General features: G+C 49.6%; 1 protein-coding gene across 9 annotated transcripts in view; it reads right to left on the bottom strand.

Moving 5' to 3' along the window:
- Positions 1–16033, bottom strand: part of NEO1 (neogenin 1) — a 540003-nt gene that overhangs the window by 328545 nt on the left and 195425 nt on the right. The window lies entirely within an intron of this gene.

The following is a 16033-nucleotide window of genomic DNA, read 5'->3' as shown; positions in this document are numbered from 1 at the left end:
CTGAATGGGCTACTATTCACTTGAAAGAGCACGAAGATTCAGTAAGCTATTAAACAATTGGGTATACTTTATTTACAGGTTAACTAAAGTAAAGATAAATAAGAAAACAAGCTTTTGCAATACAATCAATCTCAACTTTGGCACCTTATATGTATTTAGCTATGCAGCACATTAGCCTGGGTGCTGAAACATCTACTGTTCTTTAACATGGAGGGAAAGTAAGCACCATACTGTGTGACACCCCAGGTATGCGAAAACAGGGAGGGAAAAATTTCCTTTCAGCTGGAAATGGTATGGTCCAAGCTCAGTTTTTAAATACAAAAACAGGGCCTTTGGTGGTCAGATCAATAAAAATACAAGGTTTGAAAAAAATATTGTCTACGGGTGCTTGTGAAAGACAATTTCTATGGACTGGAATCTAGAGATCAATCTAGAGAATGCTGCGGGGGCGTGGCTAGCTGAGTAGCGAGATGGCCGCTTTCTGAGTGGGCTCCGCCGGCTACTCTAACAAATCCTTCATTACTCCTACTCCTGGTGGATGCGGACCCTAGATATCCACGAGATCGTTGCCTGGAACTTGGGAGATCACTCGGCTCGAGTTTGAGGCGCATTGTTAATGATTCTGAGGAGCGGCGGCGTTCCGATCACTGGCCGACCTAAGCGCCCGCTCTGCTCCCGACCGGAAGTGCCGGCCTCTGGGCGTTGCGGAGAACTGCAGACCGCGGCTGCGTGGACCTCCGGGGACCCGCCGTGCTGTGGCAGATAACCGTGTCGGAGGGGAAACTGTGGCCGTCCGAGGCACTGGTGAGTCCCGATCGCACAGCTGTTGGGGACTGATTGCTGTGATCCGGGGCACCGCTGTGAAAGAAGACCGCCCCTGCTCCGCCCGGGACTCCAGAAGGGGCACCGAGCTCAACGTGAGTCTACAACCGGAGCTGCGGTAAGCGATCCGGGAGCCGGGGACTTCACTGGGTGACAGGGACACGACGGGTGAGCGACACGCGAGGGATGGGGCAGAAGCAAAACGGAGCTGAGGAGAGGCGGAGCCCGGTCTGAACCCTCCCGAAGAGCCATTACACCAGACATATCGGCTGCCGACCGTTGTTGTACACTGTGTGCCGGTTGAACGCTGCTGCACCCTGCTGCCCGGGTCCCCGAATCCCCATTGCACTACTAGCCCTGCAGCCTCATTAGTCAGCACACTACCGCACTGCCTCCCTACTTGAACTCCGGCGCCCGCCATTTTGTGCCTTGGTGCTGTCTCGCCTTCCACTCTGCAGCTACACAGCAATACTGGACAGACTCACCATTTGAGCTCTACACTTGACCGGAGACTTGCTATCATTAGGGTCGGACGGGGGCACCTTGACGCTGAGGGTTCCAACACACGCACATTACTAAAAGAGACGCGGAGAGGCGCTGCACCCTCGCGACGCTAGCGGACACCACCGAGCTTCGAAGATGGGGAAAAACGAGGCAAAGCAACCCAAAATTAGCTTTGACAACAAGAGGCCCCAAAAGACACAAACGTCGGAGTTGGAGGGCGGCGCGTCGTCGTCGCAAGGACCACCGCCGGACATAGACTTCGGGGCACTTATTATGGAGGTGAGGTCCAGCTTGAAGAGCATTGACGCTAAACTAGACAACATGGCATCGCAGCTGGAGTCTGTGAAAACTAAAGTGGACACCCACGAGACCAGACTGGACTGCCTCGAAAACAGGCAGACTGAATGCTGCGAGTTCCAGACTCAGGCCAAAAAACATATCACGTCCCTGGAGCGAGAAATAGACAATCTACGCGCCAAGACAGACGATTTGGAAGCGCGCTCCAGGAGGTCCAATATCCGAATTACGGGTATTCCAGAGACAACAAACATTGGCAAGATGGAGACGTTTGTGACGGACCTTTTACATGAACTATTTGATCCTAATTTGTCCCCAGTCTTCACGGTCGAGAGGGCGCAAAGATCGCTTGGGAAAAAACCTCCGCCTGGAGCCACACCTCGACCCATCCTTGCTAAATTGATCAACTACCAGGATAGGGACCTCATCCTGCGCTTGGCGAGAGAGAAGGGTAGGATCACGCACCAAGGAAATGCCATCTCCTTCTACCCGGACTTCACCCCTCTTGTGCAAGCGGCCCGTAAGGAATTTCTGCCGGCGAAGAAAGTTCTGCTACAGGCTGGTGTGCCATACTCTCTACTATACCCGGCGAAGCTGAAGGTACAACACGAAAACACCTCGCATTTCTTCACGGACGCTAAATCTGCGCTAAAGTTCGCTAAACATATTTGCGCTGGGGCCAGGAGGAAATCGCCAAGATTGGAGGATGTTGCGGACAACCTGAGCGACAATGACTGAAGGGGCTCATATTGAGGAACTGCACAACTGCTCCTTCGCCCCCCTTCGAGTCTCGAGGGGACGCCTGGATTCCCTTGGGCAGGCAGGTATAGCGTCTGAACTGAGTAAGTGGTGGTAAGTCGCTGAGGCGCCCTTGGGCATCGAGCTGAGACTACTGACTCCATGCTCTGTTTGTGGCTGTGGTTATCTGAAATGTTTCGTGGACCCTGGGATGGGGGTTCCGCTGGACACCAGGAGATCTAACATTTGTTTGTAGCCACCCCGTGCATGCAGGGGTGTACGCTGGGCGCACCACGCCTCATGGGGTGCTTCCCATTATCGCAGATGTTGGGGGTTTTGCACGCACTGCGTGCTTTCTATTGGGTTCTGTCACGACCTGATTGGGGGGTTGATGAGGGTGGTGGGGGGGGGGTTTTGACGTTACAAGTTCTAGTTGTTATTTGGTGCAATGTACGGCTAATTTGGACTACCTGTTTGCGCATTGTGTTGATTGTCATGATGTGTGGGCGACCTTCCTGCTATGGGGGGTGGGGGCGATCGGAGATGGAACAGTCTCTACTACTCCTGCTCGATGGGAGGGATTAAACTATGGACTTGGAACATTAGAGGCCTAGGGGATTACAAGAAAGCTCGTTTGATGCATGGCATATTGTCAAGGCATAATGTAGACATTTGCTTCCTACAGGAAACTCATCTTAACTCGACCCCCTCGCCAAGGTTGAAGAATTCCCGATGGGCTCATGTTTACTCTGCTATCTACTCCAATTACGCGAGGGGTGTTGCTGTACTCATACGCAGGGGGTTGGATTGGCGGGAACATTCTCGCGTGCTTGATGTGGAGGGGAGATATGTCTTACTACACGGTTCCTTGCAGGGGCGGCCTATTGTACTAGCTGCAGTGTATGGTCCAAATGTGGACGATCCAGATTTTTTCAGGGGGATTTGGGCGGAAATTGCTCTACTGGATTGTCGGTCAGTTGTGTTGGGAGGTGATTTCAATATTGTACTGCATGATGAAATGGACCGTAGAGGTGTAAGCAGGCCGACACATATTAGAGCGCGACAGGCAGTCTTGGACGTAATGAGGGAGGGTATGCTTTCGGATGTGTGGAGAGCCAGACACCCAGATGCTAAAGTGGGTACTTGCTACACTTGCCACAAGGCTGCCTGGTCCAGATTGGACTTCTGGCTGGTGTCTCCGGAGGTTGCAACGTGGGTGACAAAGGTTGATATACTAGCCAGGTCGCTGTCAGATCACGCCCCATGCAGATTGGAGCTGCAACCCCCAAACGCTATTCACAGGGCATTCACATGGCGCCTCCCACCACACGCGCTTACGGACCCAGTATTTGTAGAGGAAATTAGAGAAGACATAGTCCAATATTTTGCCGAAAATGCTGGATCGGTCTCATCTGAAGCCGTCGAATGGGATGCCTTTAAGGCTGTGATCAGAGGTCAGTGCATAGCACGGAAAGCGGGAGTCCTGCGTGCCATAAGGGACACATTAGCTAAGCTGGAGGGGGAACTGAGAGATCTAGACGCTGCCTTTAGTGCTGACCCATCATTGGAGATTGCTGGGGCTCTGAAAACCAAGCTGCTGGCTTTTAATGAAGAAGCGGAGCGGGAAGTACGGTTCCTGGGGAAACAGGCAGAGGCACGCAGGTATGGGGAGGGGGACAGGCCGAGCAGAACACTAGCCAGGTTGATAGCTCCTCGCACACAATCCAATTACATCCACACCATATATGACAAGGCCGGGAACCTCGCGGTAGGCCAAGAGGCTGTACTAGGCGCCTTTGCGGACTTCTATGCCTCCCTCTACACCTCCAGGCAGCCCACGATACCGCCCACTTTGCAAGCCTTTTTGGATTCCATAGCCCTCGTATGGTTTAACAATAACCACCGGCAATACATGGACCTCACTGTCACTGCCCAGGACATAGCCCAAGTGATTAAAAGCATGCCGGCAAACAAAGCCCCTGGCCCAGATGGCCTGACAACAGCCTTCTATAAAACCTATGTGGAGGAGTTGGCGCCGAAACTGCATGCCGTGTTTGTTGAGGCCCTCTAATTGAATTCCCTACCAGACTCCATGCGAGAAGCCCTAATAATTACACTCCTTAAACCCGATAAAGACGAGCTGCACCTGGATTCCTATAGGCCCCTTTCTCTGATAAACGTCGATGCTAAAATCTACGCAAAGGTAATTGCAGATCGATTGCAGCCCATGCTGCCTATGATTGCACTCCCTGACCAGTCAGGGTTTATCCCGGGCCGCGCAACATCACATAACCTCAGAACCATTTTTTCTGTCCTCCACTACTTGCATCCATCTGTTCAGGCGGCAGTGGTGTTCCTTGACGCCACCAAGGCATTTGACTCCTTAGAGTGGCCTTATCTGTTTAAAGTTCTGGAACGGATGGGCTTTAGCCAAAACTTCATGACCTTGATTAATCTACTGTACACGGATCCTAGAGCTAGGGTGAGTGTAAACGGTCTCGTGTCTAAGCCCTTCCGAGTCTCCAGGGGGACAAGGCAGGGATGCCCTCTGTCACCCCTCCTCCTTGCAATTGCAATGGAGCCGCTTGCGGCTCGGATAAGACAGCACCACACTGCAAGGGGCATCGGATTTAGCTCTCGGAGCTTACTAATCTCGTTATACGCGGACGATGTCACCCTATACATCATCAATCCCAAAGACAACATGAATCCACTACTCCGGGAATTCGTGAGATTTGAGGGCCTAGCGGGAGTGTCCATTAACTGGTCTAAATCGGTTGCCTTCCCCTTGACGGACGAGACTAGTCGCCCGGCTCCGGACTACCCTTTGCGGTGGGAGACTGACGCTGTTAAGTATTTGGGAGTCTGGGTCAGTCGGGATGTACAGGAGTTGTGGACACTCAATTTCGGGAGGGCGGTAGACTGGCTGGAGGGGAAAATCGAGATCTGGAACAAATTGCCCCTTTCCCTAGTTGCAAGGATAGCCTTAGCAAAAATGGTGGTTCTCCCCAAATTCTTGTATTTGTTCGTGAACGTACCGCTACCAATGACGGCACACTTTCACGCTCGTGTTCGCTCACTATTGCTGAAATTAGTGTGGGCTGGTGGACAAGCGAGAGTCTCCTGGGACCTACTCACACTACCGCTCCGACAAGGGGGTCTCGGTGCTCCTGATCTGAGGCTTTACTCCCTCTGCGCCCAAGCGCAATTTCTGCACTTCTGGGCCTTCCCTACTCCCTATCAACCGCATGTGGCGGTTGAACTGGCCGTGGTCGCCCCTCTGCCGCTGCGTGTGGCTCTATACGGTAAGGTTTCCTGCCCGTCGCGAGAAGTGGATACCGTGGAGATGATCCGCTGGGCTTGGCGTGCACTTCAGAAGAGGGCGGGTCTCTCTTTGCTTTATGCTCCGGCCATCCCCCTTCGGGGTAACCCGATGCTGCCTTGTCTCACCGCCAGGGGAGACGTCCTCACGATCCGGGGGAAAAGGCTGCACACATTCGCTGATATATACCCGGATGGCACCTTCTTCGAGATGGGCACAAACGAGGAGGTCCTGCCAGAATCTTTCGCGGACACGTTACTGTACCATTCCCTTCGGGAATACTGCAAAAAGATAGGACCCCACTTCCCAGCGGAGCCAAGCACACTAGACGCCCTCCAGAATCTGCTTTCACGGCCTTCCCCCAAAAAGCTGGTATCGAGACTATATAACTGCATGCAGGAGCAGGCCCCGATCACTGTGGCCGTGGCCAAACAGGCATGGGCCGCGGATCTAACTGACCAGCTAACGGACGACACCTGGGAGTACTGCTGTAAGCAACTCACGTCACTGTCTCCGAACTATCGGCTGCGGCTCATACATTTCAAGTTCCTACACCGCTATTACCGCACGCCGACATTGTTACACCGAATGGGCATCCGCGCAGATGCCTCCTGCTGGAAATGCGGAGGGGAAGATGCGTCCTTTCTCCACGTAGCGTGGAGCTGCCCCAAACTGGATTCATACTGGTCGGAGGTTTTTACAGCCATAAATCAAATTACGCATAGGAATGATACACCGACTCCTCTCCTGGGATTGCTAGGTTATGTTAAAGACACTGAACCCTGCGACAGGAAGCTACATGCCCTACTCCTTCTCTATGCCAAACGACAGATCGCGCTACATTGGGGTAGGAGGGCTCTCCCCTCATTCACGGGGTGGATTAGAGATGTAACGTATGGCCATACACAACTGACACACTACTGGGAGACTATGCCCACCGCCTCCAGGCCTATTGATATCTGGGACCCATTCATACAGTGGGCTAGAGAACGTGAGGGCTCCGACACCCTGGGGAGGTCACCGGATTCAGGTGTTTCAGATGATATGGGCTGACTGTGTTCATTACGTGATTAAGTGTTTGATGCTTATTGGCCCTTGGGTAGTGCGGACCTGCCCTGTATTGTCACACGCACTAGGCATGCGGCCCCATTGGGTCCTGCATATGCCGTTGACCCTCTCCCCGCAGTCCCTCCCGCGGCCCCAGACCTCGGTGGATAGCCCCACATATCCTCCTCCTCTCCCCCCCCCCCCCTTCCTCCATCACCCCCCACCCCCTTCTTATTCTCTCGCCTACATGTGGAGAGGGTGGCAATCGCCACACCCTCACCCTTACCGCGACTCGCCTTTACTCATGACACTCCAGCGCAGGTCCGCGCAGCCCTAAGGACGGATGATATGATGTATGGCAATTCTATGTACTTGCACCGCAGTTTGCTGTTTTCGTTTTTCTGACTGTTGGGGGGGTATGTTGGGAGAAAACAGTGCTGTTGGACGTATCCTTTAAACTGGCCGCCGCGGCGGGCTATTGACCGCTGTTCGCTCCAAGGCGACCTGGCTGCTTCCTGATACATCTGCATGTCTGCGACACTGAGAGAAAAGTAAGATCATTTATGCGCAGGTGTTGCACTGCTCACAACCACGTCACTGCTGTTTTATATATATCAATGGGAGTACCTGCTCTGGCTGGACTAAAACCCTCAGACTATTTTACTGACCCTTGTGCATTGTATACCTGATAGCGGCCTGCCTCCGGGTTGTTGGCGTGACGCAGTGTACATCATTTGTCTCTTTACTACAAAATAAATGTCTTACACCAAAAAAAAAAAAAAAAAAAAAAAAAAATCTAGAGAATGCTAAAGTGATTCTGGTACTTTACTGATCTCTGCTGGTCGTTTTCTATCCAGAAAATTCAATAGAGGCAGTGGCCAGAAAAAGAAAAGAAAAGTCCCACAGCAGAAAGCAATTCTGGTATTTCACTGATCTCTACTGGTCGTTTCCTATCAAGACAGTTAAATAGAGGCAGTTGAACAAGTAGAAAGCAATTGTGGTATTTTACTGCCCCATACTGGTCGTTTCCGATCAAGACAGTTAAATAGAGGCAGTTGAACAGAAAAAAAGTCCCTATTGGAAGCATACAAGTCGTAGGGCTGATCTCCAGAGCCCACAAAGTACATACACATATAAGTATTTACTAAAGTATATACAAGAGGTCTCGAATGCTCGGCCTAATAAGCTGCCCTAAAAAAGTTATCTTTAGGATACACCTTTAGTTTTAAACACACCTTGCACTAAACATGTAAAAACATGATACACTCTCTCAAAACTTCAAAAAAGTGTATTTTATTAGCATGCATGAGTGTTTTACCTTAGTAGATCAGATTATATCACTGCATTGAGAGGCATTTATGAGCAGTGATAGTTTTCAAACATGATCTTAGAAACATTCATATACTCCACTCCCATTCAATGTCATTAGTGAACCAATAGGCAAGTCATTTGTCAAGTGCATAGCCTTGGTTGTTATAGAATTGGTACACCATTATAGTTTATTAAATAAAATACAAGAGGTTTTGTATTGCACACATCCCGAAATCATATGTGTTAAGGAGCTCTCGTATGTAGTAATGAAACAGGAGGCAAAGTGAAATTAACCAATTACCTAAGATCACACAATTTCATCAAATGGGGAAGCCAGGACTGATACTAGGTTTCTGGTTTCACATTTTGCTATTCAGCCACCAGATGAGTATCTCTTTTCTGCTCATGTTTTACATTAGAAGCTAATGCTTCGACTGTAGATCTTGATGCATAAGAATAGAGTTTTGGTGGCAGACAGACATGAAGGCTCAGTTTGTTGTCCACAGCATTCATCTGCTTTGCGTCCTCCTACGTCCACCTTTCCTCACTTCGACCACGTCCACCTTTCCTCACTTCGACCCTCGCACTGCTGGCATCGGTGCCGCCCTCAGGCATGCCACAGACAGACCTTTCATGACCCTCAGGGACATTTTTACAAGTACCTATGCTGTACAGCATTGCTGCTGCTGTACAGCTTGGCTTAAAAAAAAGTACTATGATGTGTTTATTGCAACATGTTGCATGTGGGGGTACATGTACTCAACACGGACACGCTGACAATTTTTTTTATTTATCGTTACAGGAGGGCTCAGTAATTTTTAAAAAGCAATGCAAATGCACTTTTTTTTTTTTTTAAAAAGGAGTGTGAATGCAAAAGAAAATGAAAAAGGATCAGTGGGTTGGGAAGGATGCGGGGGATTAAGCAACTCAAAAGGTGGAGAAGCAACACAAGAGAGAGTACACACAGGCAAAGGGAGAAAAACACTGGCTAAAGGGGCAACTTCAGGCGTAGGTGAGAGAGAGAGCAAGACGAGAGTGGTAGGGGAGAAGAGCACATGGGCGATAGCGAGTAGCATGGGGGAGAAATGCACAAGAGGGAGAAGCTGGAAAACCTATCCACTCTTATAGTGTGCTTAAACAAAAAGAAAAAAATATAACCTAAAAGCGAAAAGTGGAAGCAGAGGGCAACCAATCAGAGAGATGGTGGGGAGGTAGATATCCATGGGCGGAAGAAACATGCAATTGGAAAGCAGTGAGACTAAAAGTCAATGAATAAGAAATAAATTAGAGTGACAGTAAAGTTAACTCATGGTAAGCAATGGGCGGGATGCACTCCCTTGTATTTTATTTGTAAGCCCACTGAGCACACAATATGTCTTTCGGTAAGGTCGATCAAAAAAAAACATTTACACAACGCATTTCCGATAGACTGGGTGGGCCGTGCATGTAGCAGAAAGTAAATGTCTCAGTAGGATTTCCTGCTTACTATTTAGTAGTTATCACCACCTCCTTCATGTGGGTATATGCTTACCATATGTAAAACAGGCAGGTCACGGCTTGCACTGTACATAACATACACAAGGTCTGGCGAGTGTTAAATATTTAATTGAAAGTTCTAGTCTCTTCTCCAGCTCCTCTGCTCATGGTGGCAGCTAGGGAGCAGGCCAGATTTACATTCTGCCACAGTGTGGAGAGCAATCTTCTCCTAACCCTTAGTTGATTTCCCAGTGGCCGCGAGAGTCCAAAAAGGACCACTCATTTAAAATGCATCCTCGGCTTCCACAAGAACACCCCCACCCCCACCCCCCCCCCCTCGCTCTCTTTTCAGTATGCAATCTGTGCTACAACCAAGACGAGCCACAGATGTACACAACTGCTGCCCTCTGCACAGCAGTGGTATTCTAAAGCAATAATTGAACACGCCTTATCTTCCTCCTCCCATGAACCCCAAGTGCCTCCTTTCCATATCTGCCGCCTCTCTCCGCATTGACAATCGAGCCGTTTTAGGAGAGCTCTGAAATTCTGCAACAATAAACTTGACACGTCTAGCAAAGGACAAGGTTTACTTCTACAAATAGCCAATCTACTTCTAAGCCTGGAAAAAGGCCAGGGACTCAATTTATGAATCGTACGAAGCGTTTATACGCTGCAGACTAATACTGACACTATGTGTACACAGGCTGGATGGGGGATGTAAATACAAGCAGTTCTCCCCTCCCTCTTCCACGGGTAAAACATAAACATATTTTTGACACGCTGTCACAATCATGCAAACAGCGCGCTTGGCGTGCCTGCAGCTTTCTATGAACTATCGGGAGCATTCAGGGGAGTCCCCACCGAAACCGCTTTCTGTGCACCTACCCCCTCAGCTCCAGGTGTACCCCCAGAGCAAAATGTACACAGCCAGAGATCAACCTCTAAAGAGGCTCGCCTGTAAGCCTGCAAAGATGTACCCACAAACTCCCTCTCAACAAGCCTGCTCAGGCAGAGCCGCACCCCACATAAACCCCACTCAGCCACCGGGGAGTACCAAGCCCTGTGTCGCGGCAATTGTACTTCCACGCAGCAGAACTTTCTCCCAATGTCTGCCCAGCCGCAAAGGCAGTTTGTGTGCAGCTCCTCGATGCTGGTTCATAGCTCACTGTGCTATATCAGAACTGCAGCTTATGAATTGCAAGTAAAAAAAATATCTGTGACAAAAGCAGTAATCAATTGTTTTTCTTGAATATACATAGAATGTAAATCTGTAGATTACACAATTGGCTTTGTAGAAGGCACATTAACCGTCTATGCTATTGTAGGAGTCAAAACTGTGACTAGACAAAACCCAGATCTCGTCAATGAGAGCATTAACCACAAGAGTTCTTAGCATTATATTTGCCCATTAAAATTGCTGGGGACACAAAATCTGCAGATGTCTAAGTGGGAATCTGTTAGGGGTGGTAAGGGGGGAATTGAGGGCCTCCAGGGCATTTAAGTAATGGAAAAGGAAGCCAACTCTAAGGCCTCTGTGCCTAAACGGGGCTGACCTGTCGCCTTGCAGCAGCCCTCCAAGCACCTACATCCTCTTAACCCCAGCAGCCCCTCAACCAACCAGGACGGGAGCCTAAATTTGCAGGCTCAGTAGAATCCCGGAGATACTGCCACAATTTGAAAGATTCCATCGAATTGCCATTGTCCATCCCCACCACCCCGCTGGTCCAGCTCCTCTCAACGTGGGACCCCCAGCAAGTGCCTCCTCTGTTTCACTATCACGTTTGTCTTAATTAGCAAGTTCTTGACAGCAAAATTGAAAACAATAATAATCAAAGTATAAGTTGGCTGTCAGACCCTGCTTTTCAAGACTCCACCCCTCTTAACTCCGTCCTCCTGTTCGCTGCCACAACTTTACCACCAATGTATGGGTTTCAGAAGTAAATAACGTACATTTCTAGCACGGTTAATGACTCACACAGACGGAGAGGACTGCACAACGGCAGCTTCCCCTTACCACTTGTGCATCTGTGCCATCATCCCATTGTTAGCACCTTCAACTCCTATCCTATTGGTGTACCCCCACTCATCAGGGTGTACATGGTGGGTATAATTCATGTAGACCTTTCAAATAGTGAAGATATTTCACCATGTGAGAAGTGCCTTAGGCAATTTAACTTACGCCTCCCCTCCTCCCCCTCTTTTCAAAGAAGACCTTGCTTTTGAGGCTGCCACCGATGCTGTGGGGAGGTTGTAGAGGCTGTACTAGACATCGGCTGTGCAGACCCTCGAAACAATTAGCTGGAAACCTGCTTATCTGTATGTGTTTGTAGCTAGGTGCATGCTGTGTGACATGTATGCCACCCGTGTAAAGGGAGCGCACACTGTGAGAAACAGTGGCACCCTGTGAGATGGAAGCTCTATTGCTATCAGCAGCGTCCAATCGATCGCGCAGTCATCGTCCATTTTACGCCATAGGTGTCTTTATGCTCATGACATCAGTCCTCAGCCCCTGAAGACGTGCTCCGCTGTCACCCAGCAGCGTTGTCTAACCCGGCATCAATCTAGGCTTGTCGGCCAGGCCCCATCCATGTGACAGACAAGCACTGGAGCTCCGGAACACATTAAATCACTTACAGAAACATATGGGGCTCAGAAACACAGTGCGGACGAAGTGATGATCTCTTCAGAGACCCCTGGGATAGATTCATTTTTCCGCAGGCGGAGCTGCTAACACGGGATTTACCTACGTGAGAGGGGACGCCGTGGGGTCTGACAGACGCCCCGGTGACATAAGAGGCCGAGCGGGGAGACGAGCACAGCTCTGGGAGGAAGCAAGCAATGTGGACCGACAACGCGCGAGAACAAACACAACACTGGCTCTGACACACACTGCTCGGAATTCGTTTCCCTTCCACATCCCCCGAACCAGAGAACAACATCTCGGTCACAGAACAATCAAATAATTAAAGCCTAATCCCCGAGAAATCTGCCATTAACAGTCGTTTAAGTGCTTTAGGCAGCGCTTGGCGCCGTTCAAGCCCCAGCACGCTTTCCTCGAGCGGCGACTCCGATCTCTTCAGAGCACTTTATCACTAGTGTAAGCCGCTACCCACTGTTTACAGCCTCCATCATTCCAAGTCTCCATTTTCTTTAAGAAAACAAGGACTCTGCCTGTTCCGACCGGTGCCAATCGCATCTGCGGGCCCCACAGACCGACACTGTGAGACGCGCTGTAATGGCGGCCCCTCTCGACGCCGTAACGACCCCTGGCAGGAGGGTAAAAACAAACAACGGCGGCTGCTGCGCAGGCATCGGATGACGCAAAGCGTCAACCCTGCCGTCCGCAGAAGGAGGGTGTAATAAAGATGCGCAATAGTAACTATGTTTATGGTCCTCCTGCACTTTTCCTTAAAAATAAGTCTGGGGGTTGCGAATAAATTTGGGCCTATTAAATCTGCATAACACCTTGCCCACCCGTAGTGAAACAAAGGTTCGGCAGGCAAAATGCAGGCGTGTGCAGGGTAAATGTTGGAAAGGAGGGGGCAGAGGGTGGGGAGGGGGGCGGTGGGTCCAAAAAATAAGCATTTCCAATTTTAGCTGCTTTCTGCTACAGCAAGAACCCCTGAACGGATTTATACAAAACATTGCATGAATTTGCACTAATTAGCACCTTTAGCTTACCCTATTTTTAAGTTTTATTTTGGGTAAGTGTGATTATGCAGATGGAGGACATTATGAGGATGTGGGGAGTTAAGAGCACAAGTGTCTAGCAGAGTGAGAGACCGCAAAAGAATTTGCTGTAAAGTAGAGAAAATGAGTACCCAAGACATTCTGAAGTCTATTACACTTTCCAGACACATTACTAATGCTTAACTACAATCTCATTTTTTTTCAGATCTGAAACATCTTCAAGTCTAATTATTCACACCAAAAATCGTTGCTGTTATTCATTTATCTGATACGGTTAACAAGCATTGGCAATATGTATGACTTCGTACAGGTATTTGTGTTGGTTGTTCTGCGACATGTCCGGATGCAATAACAAAAAACCCAGACAGGCATGAAAATGCTGGCGAGGAGGCAGCTCTGAAGCACAGGATTTTATTTTACGTGTTTTAAGCCACGCCCTTAATTACAAATACTTCGCCTCTTGGAAAAGATTTCTAATTACGCTTCTTTGACCACTCCCTTTGTAGAGGACCCTCTCACCCTTTTCTTCTCCTGGGTAAAGCACTTCGGATAAACAAAAGACAGTTCTTAACTTGTGCCACGTACAGCTTGTAAATGCACAAATATAAAAAAATTGTTGTATTATTTTGGAAGCACTGGTTCTGTAACACTTAGTATGTTGTACTGAGAAAATGCATAGAAGGCTAAATGACTAAATGGGATTGACTTTATTGTCAGGCGAACTGGTATTCGTTATTAGGTTGCTATGCGTGCTACATTACTGACACAAACAACAAAAATCGAGTCTTTAAATGGTAAAACTGTTAATAAGTTCCTTCTCTCAGAAACTTTTCATTTGTAGGAACCCCCTAAAGTTTAGAGAGTTTGGCCTAGTACCTAAGAATTACAAGAGTGCATGGTTTACAGAGTCCCGAAGAACTCTGAAGCCAACAGGGAGCATCTGAGCTCACACGAGTAAGACTTACAACCAGTTGAAGAACTACAGAGAAACACATCAGCTGTTCACCGCACAAGGGACACAAGGTGGACTGTGCGGAAGCCTCCCATTACAGGCAAATGCCTTCAGGTGAAGTGGCTGGCACAGGCCCTCGCTAGGCGTGGAACCTCTACCCGGTCACCCAGCCTTACAACCAGATAAAGGCGGCAGATTACAGGTACATTCCTAAGGTAGCTGGCACAGGCCACTCACTAGGCGTGGGAATGCACAGCCATTACCATCCAAAGGCTATTTTGGGCACAACCCTGCTGCGAGTCCGAGTCTCTAGCAGACGGGCCTCACTCGGAAAACTGGAGAGCTGCCAAGGCCCTGGACTCCCGGGTGCCTATCCTAACCTCTGCCAATACTGATTAAGATAGCTGGGGCCTGGCATTAGAGGCCGTGCCAGCTCTGTTCTGGGGCGTCTATTGCAGAAAAAAAAGCTCGCCGATCATCGCCCATCAGGTCGCACAGAGAGCGAAGCAAACAAAAGACATAGTTGCTATTTTTTCGATGCAACACCTGCCTCAAATTCAGATATGAGCGACTCAAATATAACCTTAGCAGAGAGGAGGTGCTCTTCCAGGTGGCATTGCTGGCGCAGTGTCGATGAAGCACTATTTTAGGTTGCATTTTCCATAATGTGTCTGCAAATTCGATTATTTTTACTGCAGAGAAACAAAGACATCTGTCGGTTTTGATATTTCTTCTCGCCTGCTGCTGCGCAGGCAAGAGCATGTAAGAGCAGTGCCTTCTTCCAAAGGACACCATGTCCCCCAATGATGCGGCAAGTGTTCTACATACAAACGACAGGCCACAAATCCAGGCCTGTAGGTTCTGGCTTTGCTCAGGAGGGGCCTCTACGTGTAACTTCAAGGAGGGCTATCTAGGATAGGGAAGCGGCCTGTAAGATCTCTTTAGGAGGGTTAGCTCGGCCGTAGAGCGAGCCTGTAGGATCAGATGACAATGAAAGCCAACTCTGCTGTCTAAGGAGCAAGCCTTTAACATCTAGTTACACTAGGGCTAGCTCTAAGAAGTAAGTCTGAAAGATCTAATCAAAATATCGAAAAAACTTGCCCATTGTCCCCGTACCTATTCGCCCTGGCTATGGAGCCCCTGGCATCTTGGGTGCGTACGGACGCACAGATACGCGGGTTCGTGTGGAATGGGGATCTGGTGGATAGAATTGCATTATACGCCGACGACGTTCTGTTTTTCCTCATGGACCTGCAGCGATCTGGGCCCCGAGTCCTGGACGTCATGCGCGTCTTTGGCGAGGTCTCCGGCCTTCGGCTGAACCTCCACAAATCTACCCTGTGGGTGCTGGGTGGCGGACCCCTGGGCAACGGGACTGCGAGTGGCGACGGACGGGCTGAAGTACCTTGGTGTATTTCTCTCGGAATCGCGAACCGTTGCCTGGGACCACAACATTGTGCCGGTATGGGAGCGGGTCCAGGCTGACATTAAAACGTGGTCCAGAATGCCTCTCACTATCTTTGGAAGATCTGCCGTCTTCAAAATGGTCGCGCTCCCACGCCTGCTGTATCAGCTACAAAATTACCCCTACCCTATTAGCCCGCAGTGGTTTCGGCAAGTCAATTCGGTGCTGGGCCACTTTCTATGGGCTGGAGGTGCGGCTAGAGTGGCGCTAAGGACGTGTTTCTTGTCTACCTATTGTGGTGGCCTGGCCACCTCCGATCTGCTGTCTTACTATCAGGCTTCTCAGCTGCTCATCCTTAATGAATGGTGGTATAGTGACAGGGGGGACCCGTCTTATGCCTTGGAGCGCTCGCTTATGGGAGACAATACGCTGCACACCATTCTGTACTCGGCCCGTCTGCGGCGGGCAC

This window comes from Lissotriton vulgaris, chromosome 2_2 (genome assembly GCF_964263255.1).
Source record: "Lissotriton vulgaris chromosome 2_2, aLisVul1.2, whole genome shotgun sequence".
Lineage (NCBI taxonomy): Eukaryota > Metazoa > Chordata > Amphibia > Caudata > Salamandridae > Lissotriton > Lissotriton vulgaris.
This window is presented reverse-complemented; position numbering and strand designations above follow the sequence as displayed.